We start from the raw sequence: 13,784 nt of genomic DNA, 5'->3' as shown, positions 1-13,784 counted from the left end.
AATGACCAGAAGCGAATCGCGCGTATCCGTGTGCGATAACATTGACACCGTACGGTTTCATTCCTGCGTGTCACCGTGTCCACACTTGCCAACAGTTGATGGTGATGTTGTTGATGATGTTTAGCATCTGGAAGGCGCCGAAACCTGAGCTCCCAGCAACCAACCCATGGGACTGCTGGGACGTATCGGGGCCCGTCGGCTGCTTTGTCGAAACCATCAATATTCGGTTTCACGACGTCGGACGCCGTCCGCCCCTTTGTTGGCGCAGGCAACAGGGGCCAACGCGGGAAAATGAAAATACGTGGATTACATAGGGAAATTTAGTGGTGCGATTTATGGAATTCGAATCCAAGCCAGCGAGCGGCCCGCTACGGGTGGCAGGGAATTGGCAACCTAGTGTCCTTAGGTCGGCTGCTCGTTAGCGCTCGTACGCCCGAGGTGAGCTGGGAATCGTAATGTCATTTGGCGGATGATCCTTTGGACGAATTTTCGCCCCGTGCGCTCAGTGGTGGGCACGATGGATGGTGGCATTGCGAAATGGTAGTACAAGTCGTTAATGTCAGTGACGCCTTAGTAATCGAAATGTGCGATAATTTGCGAAATTAGTTCCGTTTGGTGAGCTAGGATTTGGCGATTTTGCCATGATAAGGCGATAATCTTTTCGGGATTTCAGCTTATGACCCCGGCACCAGAACTTTGATGGTCCTCTCTTACGACTGTCATTGTACTTAGTGGCAGTGCAATCCGAATGATGGTTGGGTAACGGAATTGTGTGATTAATACTTTTTTGGGGAAGGTAAATAATTGTGTTGTGAATCCATTTAATGTAACTGATATGTGAAAACTTGCTGGAAAAAATATTTATCCATCAATTCAATGAGCAGATGAATTGTATATTTGATACGAAAAGTTGATCAATCATTGTACAGTACAGTACTACAGTACTTCAAAGTCAATGAGGAATACCTTCAAATGTAACAATTATTTGAGTTTTATCGCGATGCAGAATTCTTCATTTCTGCACTGTAAATACTGAATAATTTTTTTGCATAATTAGAGTAACCATTCAAGATTGTGCTGATTATTTGTAAAATAAAACAACGTAAACACCGCATTATGATAGTGTATCTACTTAAACTTTGAAGTACTGTACATTTAATTCATAAATTAAACAGTTCAAAAGTTGTAGTCTTTTATGCTGTAGCTTTCACTGAATTCTCGACAGTATTCTTCTCTCGTCATCCAGTGAACGTGACACTTTCAACATACAATCATAAATCAACAAAATGCAGAGCCATCGCACGTGACATTCACTTCGTACAGGATGGGATACGCATAATTAATCGTTCCCAAAGGTACATTCAGTTTTGTTAGGGGAACATCGAGGGAGTTTATATAATTCATGCGTACGAAATGAGTTTGTGTTGGAAATGCAAAAACCATTTTCAATACATTTTAATCGCAGTATTTTAAGTGTTTGTAAAAAAAATACAAACCCAAAATCACATGAATGAAAATCCAACATAAGCTGCTTTAAGTCGGTTTGACTGTTAACATCTCCCAGTGAAGAAATGGTAAACATTAATGTCACTAAATAGCTTTAAATCGATTCAAAACGAAAATACCTTTGAATCTGGAAATCCTATTCGACTCCAATCGTATAAAAGAACTCACACTACTCCATCAATTTATGGGCGATTTGAGCCAACAAAACTGAGTTGACGGTGGAACGTGATAGAGTCATTGCTTCACACGGCTGCCGCCGTCGTTGTGGTCAAAGGATCAGAAAATGGCGAAAAAAAAAGGTAAAACGTGAAAAATGAAAACCCAGCTCTCGCACACCCGCGCACTCGCACCATCTGATGGTTCCACCGGGTCGAGCGTGATTTACGACAATCTGCGAAAATCTATCAATTTTCATGTCTCAAGCTTCAACAATGACCGCCTACTTTCCCAGCCCAGTCGGTGGTAAGACGCACGAACCATGACCGGACCACGATGATGCCAATCGATCGTACCGCAATGACGGGACGGGAGAAAATAAGTAGAAAAGCGCAAAGGGATTTGAAGGATTCGAATTTTTGTTTTTTATCATGCCCACAACTGGAAAAAGTAAAATTTTATCGAGTTAAGATATTTCTTCCTTTCCGTTTTCAGGGTACCAACCAGTCTACAAACGGGCCGCTGTACCTTATTGCCGTTGCTTGCACTTGGCCAGTCGCTTTTTGGCCAGTCTTTACACACAGTTTTTGCGTTTTAATATTTTGTTCAGCCAACAGCGCGTGCTGCGATACCCTTGACGACGCAGACACACTCTTCCGGGAAAATCTAATTTTGTCCCTTGAAAGTTTTGATTAAAACAACCGCTATCCGTGGCCACTTTTCCGCACATCGGTGATGTATCGCTGCGCTGGTGGTTTTGCCGTTAGGTTGGAGCTTTGCGTTCTCTGCTTTTAGTTTTCACTGTATACATATTTATGGGGCGAGATTTGGGGAACTTTTTATTACCTCGTGGATTTCGTGTTTGATAACAACAATCACGTTAATTGATTGTGCTGATGGTAGTGACTTTTTATGTGTTCAGCATGTTTTTGTGATTTCAATTCTCATACTTGAATCGCATGCGCTGATTAAAATGTCTGTACAATATAGCTCCTCTCACTTTTATTCTATTTTACAAAAACCTGATACGATGATCCAGTAAACAATAAAAGCTCACACGTATAAAATGGTCTGCACCGTCAACGCAAGTAGACATATTACCTCTTTACGACTGTCCCTCGGGGTACTTCACGTCTATTTTAGAAAGAAATGAAACACAATTTGTCCAAATAATTCTTTATGGAAGAAAGGAGCCTTTCGGTGAGCATTGTCCAAAACTGACCGGATCTTTGCCCGTGCTGGCATTGGCTGTTGAAGATCTTGATTAAAGATTGGGCAGATTTACGATCGAAGTGCTAAATTAATTACGCCATAAAGTTTTAAACCTCTGAAGTTTACGCCCGAAGCTGAATGGCAAAGTACGGAATTCCTTCGATCGAGCGCGATACTTTATCAAGATGGTCAGAACCAAGCTGACCGAAGGGAATTACCCGGAGCTGTCGGATAATGGAAACTGTGTTTGCTGACGACGTGCTGGAAGAAATTACAAATGGGGCACGTTACGTGCCATCGTTTCCAGGTTGAATGATTGCTTAGGTTGAGCAAGGACAGCATCATGGGGTTAGTGAAGTACTGAAGGCTTCTATCGTGATAGCTTTTCCATCTAATTGGTCGGTAATGATGACCTTCGTATAGTAAGTACCATAAAATTTGGTTGCTTAATTATTTTCCAAAAAAGCTAAGCAGTGCCACGCCGTAGTTTGGTATCAATTATGACAAGTCATTTCACTACGAGATGACCTTTCAGCACATTGTTTTTCTCTTACATATATTTTAAGGCAGATTGCCCTATGCCAGTTTTTAAATATTCTTTTAGACGTTTAGCAGCTCATTTTTACAAAATAGACTTGCACCCCTTGCTGCAGATTTCAAGGGCAGCTACCAAGCGGGGTTTATTGGAGACAATTCCACCACCAACCAAATCTTCACTCTTCGGCAGAACCTCCAGAAGTGCCGAGAGCGCCAGATCCCTACGCACCACCTGTTTATCGACTTCAAGGCGGCCTACAATACCATAGATCGATATGAACTATGGAACATAATGCAGCGGCACCACTTTCCAGGAAAGCTGAACCGGCTGTTAAAGGCCATCATGAATGGGGTGCGATGCAAAGTGAGAGCATCGAACATGCTGTCGGAATCGTTCGAATCTCACCGGGGTCCGAGGCAAGAGGATGGAATCTCCTGTCTACTGATCAATATAGCATTGGAAGGTGTCATACGAAGCGCGGGGCTAGACAACGATATCCGCGGCACGATTCTCTACCGGTCTCTTTCTTGGCTTCGCCGATGGCATTGACGACGTTGGCAAGACGACAGCGAAGATGTGTGAGGCGTACACCCGACTGAAACGTGAAGCAGCAAGAATTGGATTGATGATCAATGCGACGAAGACGAAATACCTGCTTGCCGGAGGCTCTGATCGCGATAGAGCCCGAGTGGGAAGCAGCGTGTTAGTCAACGGCGACAACCTCGAGGTAGTAGAGGAGTTCTGCTATTTTGGGACTGTCGTAACTTCGGATAACGATGTCAGCAGCGAAATCCGGAGACGCATTGTTCAGGAGATTCGTGCCTACTACGGCCTTCACCATTTGCTGAGATCCAGAAGACTTCGAGACCGCACGAAATGTGAGATATATCGCACACTGATTCGCCCGGTGGTCCTATATGGCCACGAGTCTTGAACCTCTGACCATCTTTGGCGGTGTGTTCGAGCATAGAGTGTGGAGAAGAAGGAGGAACCACGAGCTTGCTGTGCTATACGGAGAGCCGGACATCCTGACGGTAGCAAAGACCGGCAGGATACGATGGCTGGGGCATGTTAAGTGGATGCCGGAGTCATGCCCCGCCAAGAAGGTATTCGTCAGCGAACAGCGAGTTCGTTGACTGGATCAGGCGAAGGAAGACCTATCGAAGATCGGGTGCCTACATGGATGGGAAGCTGCAGCCAGGGATCGATTTTCCTGGAGATCTATTGTTAACAGGGCCATGTCACGACGAACTGCTCCAACACCAATATGAGCCAACATGAGTGAGCGAGTGAGTGAGTATTACAAATTAGACGGTTATATAAACATTACATTGATTTCTTCCACATCCGTTTTTCCACAATTGTCATCTCTTTTGCCAACGATGCTTCACGATGAGTCGTTTTCTTTTTTCTGATGTAATATTGATCAAATGTTTGACAGAAACAGATTCGAGTCGATTTTAGTTTTCTAATCTCAAGCAAAATGGACCACACTCGACGATTTTAACTATGGTTATGCCGAGAAAACCAGGTTATGGTTATGCCGAGAAAAAAAATTAGAAGGTGCTTGTTACCCGCTGCAGTTCTGTGAAAACCTGGGTCAACCTGACCATCTTAGATATTCCTTAGAATTATTTATTTTCATTCATCTATTTTTTTTATGACGGCTCAACGCCGTATTGTCAACACCGCTTGTGATGACTACGTTATAAACAAAAACGAAAAATTTACAAAAATGTCACCATGCATTTTCTCCCTGTCGTTTGCCTTATGCTGGACATATTCCTTAGAATTCTTGAATCATATACACATCATCGTTAAAGACTAAGGCCACAAAAACTCAACTTTCTCAAACCAATGCTAAAAATGTAACCAAAATGGTAGCACACCATGTGTCTACCATCGACACGGCGCGAACTTTGCATCCCTTAATGGATGTAGAAAGGCAATTTGGAACCTCAATCGTTTATATCAACTGCTCCAAAATGTGTGTTTGTGTGTGTGTGTGGCTATAATATTTTTCATTAAAAATTGAGCACCCAGCACAACTGGTTGGATTATGTTACAAACTTTAGAATATTTGTACCATCCTCCAAAAGAAAAGTGAACACAACGTTCTATAAAACCGATTTGTTATTTTGCACCAGCAGTCGGCTGTCGGCGTCGACGTCTGCGACATAACACAGCGTAACATTAACTTCACAAATTGACCTACCCTACTGCTGGCGAGAAGTAAAAATTTAATCTTTATGGCTCTTTCCTAACTTTCGCCCGGTGCCAACCACAGAGCTTTGGGCAAAACTGGGGGCAGCCGATTATCGTGGTGCGACTTACTTCGGATACTTTTCGTCGTGAAGAAAATAAAATAAGTTCAAATTGTGATGAGCGATCGTGTTAGTGCGCCGAACGACTAAGACACTTTGCCAAGCATATTATCGTCATTGTCATCATTATTAACAGCATCATCCGTTCCGTTGCCGGATGGTAATGGGTGAAAGTTATGTTCGCCCAACGGAAAATCTCCCCCGTGCTTCTTTTTCGCACCATTGTGGAAGGGTTTTCCGAATGGTGTCGCAAGGTGCGCATATTTCGGTAAGCATGTGTCCGAAAAAGTGTACGCTTATCGCCAAGTGGACTGCTCTCAACAAGAAGAAAGTGAAATGAATCGTAAAAGAAAGAAAGCACAACAAAAAACGAACTCACACAACACGCGCTGCCAAACTGCTTCAGGAAAGCCAGCCCCAAGCGCTTGCCAGTATGCTGCAGAGCAAACTCATAACCTAACTAATTTACAATGTTTCGTAGCTCATTTATTTTCAGGCTTTGGTCTCCCATTTCTTCCCACTCGTTGTCAGCAGCTTCAACAAGCACGGGACAAAAAGCGCTTAAAGATCTTGTAAATGACGTTCTGTAGCCTGACGGAACGAGTTTCGCTGTCCATTTTTAACCTCTTTCTTAACGCTTTGCTTGAGTAGATGATGGGTTGGTGAAAAATTAGTGTCAAACTGTTGCTTTTCAGCACCGCATGATTGTACTATTGGAAGACACAATTATTAACACGTGCTGAACTCTAAAGAAAGGTGCAGTAGCTATTTAAGTTGGAATTGTTGTACCAACTGTGACTGTTTTTCGTATTATATTGTATTATTATTCTTCTTCTTGTCTGTACAGCTATTAGGACACGCCGACCTATGAATAGCTTATGAGATTTATTGGTACGACGTAGTTGGATAGTTGGTCCTCACTAAGGGAGAACGGGGGGGTTTGGAGGGGTTTTCAACCCTGGATATGATTTGTGAAGACCGGCACAGCCGTAGCTTCTTTTACTCAATTGCCTCTTCATTTTATTGCATTAGAAATATTTATTTATAACTGAATTGTTCGTGAATGCGTAGTTATTTATTGTATTTGTTGAATTCAACGGACCATATGTGGCCTCTTTGAAGCGACTTTTTTTACGTTTACATTTATAGTTAACATTTACATTTTTACAATCAACAAGTAATGGACCGCTCTGTAGATATACAATTCAGGAACGCAGAGCGCGACATGTTCAACAAAATCACACACGGCGTTGAATTCGCGGCACATCACGAGGAACGGATCAGAGGCGCCAAAACAAGTACGACGTTCCCCTACGTCAAGAAGTGATCTAGCATGGAGCGATCTTGCCGGGGCGTAAATGTTGATTGCAGAGAGCAGCGCCAGCGAGTCGACGCGATTGTCAAATAGACCTGCGACAAAAAGTCCCTGCGCGTTACAATTCCGCTGCTTCAGCGACTCGAGGCCAAGTAACGCGCAACGTCCATTGTAGTCCACCTGGACACTCCAACCACGCAGCGCAAACCGTGTAAATTTACGCTGGATGGATTCCAGGCGAGCCAACGAGCGTTCCGATATGGGCCACCACACCACGGATGAATATTCCACCACAGACCGAATTAAGAAGCAGTACAGCATCCTAACGGCAATTGGGTCGGTAACATCTCGCCCAAGGTTCTTCAGAATGCCAACTAGTTGATTACCCTTAGCGACGATATGCTCTAGCTAGTCATGGAAGCTCAACTTATCGTCAAGGAGCACTCCTAGATCTCTGACGCAGCTTTTACGGACAAGGGCAGTGTCGTTAATGGTATACGTGCAGATTAAGGGATTACGCTTCCTGGCAAACGTAACCTCAACGCACTTGTCGACGCATCTCCAGGCCATTCGTACAGCACCAAGACTGGAACACGCTGAGAGCATTCTGGAGATGCCGCTGATCTTCCTGGTTGCGTATTGGTAGGTACAATTTAGCGTCATCCGCGTAAAGCAGGTGGTAGTCAGGAGGAAGCAAACTAGTACCACAGAAATTCTTGGATGATCCAAAAAAAATGGAGTTAAAAGACTCGGTTTCTGATCTGAATCTGAGAACAAAAAGTGTAAGGAAACTTACGATTTGTGAAGATGAAATAATTTGGAAAATTTCAGTCATTGATATCAGACATACTTGATCAATTATACAATACATGTGTTCTGGAGTCTCTTTTGCGCTATTATCTATAACGCTTTAACATGATTGCGTGGTTAATAATTCAGTTTTCTCAATTCATTCGCATTCTTTAAAGGCATACATAACGACATCTTCCGACATTTAAGATGACCGATGTTCACAATAACAAGCGTTTATTGCAGTTACGGCGGGAAGCTGCAATAAAAGCGGTGTTAGTGTGGACGCGTCCGACTTCGTGCCGAAAGAGAGCGAGAGGTCGTGTGAGAGAGGGATAAAAGTATTAAGTAATAAATGCGTAAGCTGCCGTACTCGTTTGCTCACGCACTTAAGAACCAAACGATACGGTAAGCGGACGAATTTTTAGCCTTGCTTAAAAACCGCAAAAACCGTTCTTTGCCGAATATTCGTTAACTTCCCTATCCGAAAAGTTTATGTTGGCTAAGTAACCAACAACCGAAGAATTGGAAATTCTCGTGTACATCAAAGCCCTATCTAATGACTTATGATGAAAGTAAGCCTAAATTACGGTTGAAATATAGTTTTTCAAAAAGCCACTTTCTTATTATACTTCAACTTTTAAATACATTACATACTCAAGGAGTTTTGGTAAGACGATCTTAATTTTTAGTTAACTAAACACGATTACCGTAACCCTACAAAAAGCGCCGAGATTAAACGCCACCAGATTGTCAATTATCAGCCATGTGAACCTCAACCCAGCAACCTTTAGAAAGTCCTCCAACCACAAACTTTATCATATTTTTCCGCCAATTACTCCACATATAACAGCAGTACAGTGCATCGTTCTGCACGTGGTTCCTATCTCGCCGTTTTATTCCTGCATAATTGCACACGTACGTACTTTGGTCTGGTGCGATAAACTGCGACACCAATTCCGTACCAAAACGGTGGAATTTCACACAAAACAAAAGGCTTTACTGGCATGACGTTCTCTTGATATGCAAAATGTGTAGAACTGTATCAGTCACACCGTTTTGTAGGTTCATTACTTAACACTCGCTTAAGACGAAGGAAGACGAAACATTTTCCCTGGAATATTGAGCTGAAGTCAACGCACAAGACAACATCTTCAGCTGCTTTTGGAACCATAATGATTTCTAGCTCTCTGGAGCCAACTTCATGCACCACAATGGGGTAGAAATTGAGGTTACGTTTATCATTCCAACAGGCTTCCGGAAGTATGAATTCATCTAGTCATCCTTCCAGTAGCACATTTCACTGTAAATCAGCAAGTCAACCACATGCATCACTTACAGGGAACTAGTGTTCGCATAAGAAAACATAGTTTCCCGCAGGATCGGCTCACGATACTCACGGATAAGATAATACATCGAAAGTGGAATACATGTTAAATAAAGCGCTTGCAAAGTTTCATCACACGTTTCACCTGCTCTACCAGTGTTGGCTAACTGGAGCGTCGACTGGCTTTCACGCGCTCCAATCGACGAAAATCATATCTGCTGCTCTACGGGTTGCTCGATGCGACATCTCCCGTGCACTTGGGTACCAGTTGTCAAACCGTAAAAGGATGAACACGCTCTCTCTCTGTCTTTCCTCAGAACTTTATTTGCTGACAAATGAGAGACATTTCCATAACATGACGGGTGGGTAAAGGGTGACGTGAAGTAACAATGGTAAAGTTGTGATACACAGAAATTGCTGCCATGTGTTTGCTTCGGAAACATGACAACATTGACTTCTCCATGTGGAAATGAGTAAAACTGGAAGATGCAACAGAGATTGAAACCGATCGGGACAACTCGGGCGAGGGAACATGTATGCTTGTTTCTTTTATTTTTATCAAAGACTTTCCTGGACGTCAATGAAGGACACTTATGTTCAACAAGGATGGCTTTTGGATTGTTGTATAATACAGATAATGGTAAAATCAACCTCACATCTGTATTACCTTTTAAGCTTTTTCTAGACATTTTATATTTTGATGAATGGGTTTTTCTGTTTTGAAAGCAGCTAGGCTCTGTAGTTGTCCTGTGGAATGTTCCTCACTACTACTGTCATTCGATCAACGACCTGAAACGACTTGCTTTCCTGTCTTATAGCATTCGGCTATAATGATATTTTAGAAAAAAAAGGTCACAGTCAATCCATCGTCATCGGGATTCAATTCGCATGTCAACAGAACTCAACTGTATAAGAATTAAAACTTTAGCAGGACTTTTACTTTTTTAAGCCCTTACTAACAGTCCATACACTTGATAAATCCTTGTTTCGAAATTTCACGCAACTTGCTCCAAACTCAATTACCATACAGTTTTATCACCAAAATAAAAAGCGTTTGCCATGAACGAGATCATTATATTCTAGCGACAGCCAGATTGTGCTCAGCCGGCACAAAATTGTTATGCAAAACATCGCAGATAAAACAACAATAGATCCAACACATACTACCCAAACCCATTTATCGCCGCTTGAACCACGTAACGGCATCGACATAAGTAAAATTCTGCCGTCCATTGGCTTGTCGCGAGAAAGTTGCGTATCTTACCAGCTGCACAGCTTCCCACGAAGTCCACCAACCAGAGAAGAGTGCAAGTGTGCAAGGAGTTTCGAGTTCGCGAGGGAAGAATTTAATATATCCACCATGTTGAGAGGAACAATAACATTTCCTTACTTAAAACGAAACGCTCAGACAGACTGCTATGAGTCTCCAGAAACACAATAAAAACCATCACATTCAAGGCTTTTGTGGTGTGGTTTACGGTTTCTAGCATTCTGGGTAAAATTATGACATTCGCTATCATTTGATTGCAGCAGTTTGTCACTTGTTTTCTGCATGCAAAACCAACCTTAAATGAACCGCACGAACCATCGTAAGAGTAACTCGCGCCTGTCTGAGCAAGAACGGGCGGAAACGTGTTTTGTTGCTCATTGTCAGCGTTCATTTAATTTCATCCGGCGTTATAAAACCTAACCTATAATAGTAAAAGCAAGGACAATATGCATTACGAAAATTATTCAAAACGTTGCATCAGATGACGCAGCTTTACTTGTACTGCGAAGAAAATGAAACGGTTATATACGGATACAAAATTAATTCTATCTCACGGGAAATTGTGCTCACACACATATCCACACAGATCTGAAAGTACATGTTTCCACCACCATTTCATTATAAAAAGTGCATCTCCACACACGCGTAGTCAACAATAATAGCGTCCCATAATCTTCTGGGTGCGATGGCAGCACAAAATCTCCAGTGAGAAAGGTTTGGAAGTTTCTGACTGCAAAGCGAATAAAATCGATTGCCTGCGCTACTAAAACAACAGCAACGTATCGCTCTACTGCTCTGTGTGCACTAAGCACTAAAGAAATTGCGTCCACTCAAGGGAGAATAAGCATAATTAATGTCAGCTTTAGCAGCAGTCAGTGTGCTCTCGATTGTGATTACGATTAGTTCGAGGGGTCTGGAGACTTCTCCCACGACTGGTAAGGTCACCTTTGCAGAGCGACCAATCGATAATGGGTAAGTCGATAGCCATGCAACTACTTAGTCGATGCACTTTGACACTGTCTTCGTCGGATCCTTCTCCGAGAAACATTCTTCTACGAGTACAATACATGCACAAACCTCATCAATTATGTACGCTAGAAAATGGATTCAATTTATGCAATGTTAGAAAGGTTATGCTGCAATCAACTGCTGATGCTTTAACTGATGTTTCATCTTTTATAACACGTTTTAATATGTTACCTTTTGTTAATAGCGACAAATGTAGTTTCCTTTATCTAAAAGTAAATCAAGTTAAAAATATCTAAGATATTGCTGGTTTTAGTTATGAGTTTTAGTTTGAGCATACTGTTATTTGATAAAAATATTAAAGAAAATAAAAATGCTCTTTTTTTCTTCGAACTGATATTTGCTTTCTTGGGTGTTATGTAATTCCAAAAACATTATGTTTTGATCGTAATTTCCTATGTACTATATGATAAAATGTAACTAATTACAATAGTTGCGATTAACTGATTCAGTGTATCTGCGATTCGCTTGACAGATCCTTTATACTTTTAAAATAAAACTGCACTCACAGGAACTCATACTGACTGTATGAAACCCATCTATTATACACTATTCTTGAAAAAACTAATTTCCCTTTAGAATATTTGTACACCCCTTATGTATGATTTCACATTTTTCGCACGAATGTTATCATGAGAACCTCAATAGAGAACCTAAATCATATCCTTTGCTTATGATCAACGAATCTGCAGTCATACGGATATCATCGCAATTGCTCGCCTCTAGTAAAATTCATGACGGGAATTTTATGATTAAAAATATGCAACTGACATTGCATTTCAAGACATAGCACAAAGAAATATTGCGCGTATCGTTTCTGTCGATAAACTCTTTCAGGGGGAAAAAAATGCAGATGAAAGCCAATTTGAAAGTAAAAATTAATCTGCCAAATACGATACCAACAAATTGTAACATCACACACACACACACACGTGTTATTAATAGCGAGTCAACAGGATTTTCCTGTTTCAAAGTAAATAGAGTATATTTTTAAAATATATTTTAATAAACAGAAAGCAAATGGGAATGATTACCTGTTGTTTTTCGTAAAAATCGGCGAGAATTTATCACAACACAAAAACTTATGAGCTCCTCATTCCGTTTAAAACTGCCAATAGTTGTAGTAATTTTCTATGGAGTATTGAGCTCATTTGAAATCCCAATCAAGCTTCAGGAACTTGTAAGAATGACAACGCCTAACATCAAATGTCTGGTGTAAAAGGAGGTATATCTCTAAGAACCGTTTGCTATCACTAATGAAATATCACTGGCTTTCATGTTTTGTGTTGATGTTTCAAAGACAAGCAGCTAGTCAGCTTTTGTTGATGCAAATAATTTAATGCAAATTCAACGATGACAAAGACAGAAGACACATGTTCTAGGATGAGCATGGAAGTAATCGCTACGACAATAATCCTAATGGACCATAAGATGACTTTACTACTGTGCAGCACATCCAATTCAAGGGGTTCCTATGAGCCTAGTAATGTCATTAAAATGACACCGAACAGCACAGCCCGTAAGATATATTCACCAGAATGAGCAGCTCATAGGATAAGCTTACACTGGTCCCAAACACCGAGAGAAGATTGCAAAGTGAAACAGTTATGTTCAGTTTTCAATTCCTTATGTACTTCCTTTCCCCTTGATGTACTGCCTTCTCTTAACTTGAATAGAAAATTGTAGTGCTTGTACACCACTAAAAAATCAGAAACGATTTCCTCCAAAGTATACTTCTTTATCAAAACAAGTGCCAGTGCCATAAAAATTGGATCAGAAACTTTACTTTGCCATAAAAACTGGATCAGAAACATACTTCATTCGGTCGACATTAACTCACAAGTTTCACATTTCACATTACTGCGATCTAAAGCCTAACTGTGGGATCTTTTCCACCCACATCCCAGAAAGCACTTTACAGCCAGACCAATCATTTCCCCACAAAATGTCAGCGAAGTTTGGTACGCCGAAGGTCTGGTAATCTTCTTCAACTCTCTTAAGTCTTCACCCATGCCGAGCGCCGAACCTACAGCCACTTGCGTCCGTAGCCTGAAATACCGCTTGAACGCATCATTCTCCATCCCTTGTTTGATCAGTTTTCGTTCAATTTTGTCACTATTCGAATCAACATCCGCATTACGACGATTTGCGTTCATGGAACACACACGAATCCCTACGAAAAACCTACAGAAGCAGGAGCAATTTCCAGCGAAACACATTTTTGCGTTTCGGTCGATTGATTTTTTCTATTGCCTTTCGAACTGGTCCGCTCCTGGGTGCTGGGGCAAATTGTGGTTAACATATTTGCAAGAAGCTTCAAC

General features: G+C 41.5%; 1 protein-coding gene across 1 annotated transcript in view; it reads right to left on the bottom strand.

Moving 5' to 3' along the window:
- The window catches only part of LOC126559783 (dopamine D2-like receptor), a 117,508-nt gene that overhangs the window by 39,911 nt on the left and 63,813 nt on the right, over positions 1–13,784 (bottom strand). The gene's annotated exons all lie outside the window — the stretch shown is intronic.

Source organism: Anopheles maculipalpis, chromosome 2RL (assembly GCF_943734695.1).
Source record: "Anopheles maculipalpis chromosome 2RL, idAnoMacuDA_375_x, whole genome shotgun sequence".
In the NCBI taxonomy this organism is placed as follows: Eukaryota; Metazoa; Arthropoda; class Insecta; order Diptera; family Culicidae; genus Anopheles; species Anopheles maculipalpis.
Note: the sequence above shows the minus strand (reverse complement) of the source record. Positions and strands in the feature narration are given on the sequence as shown.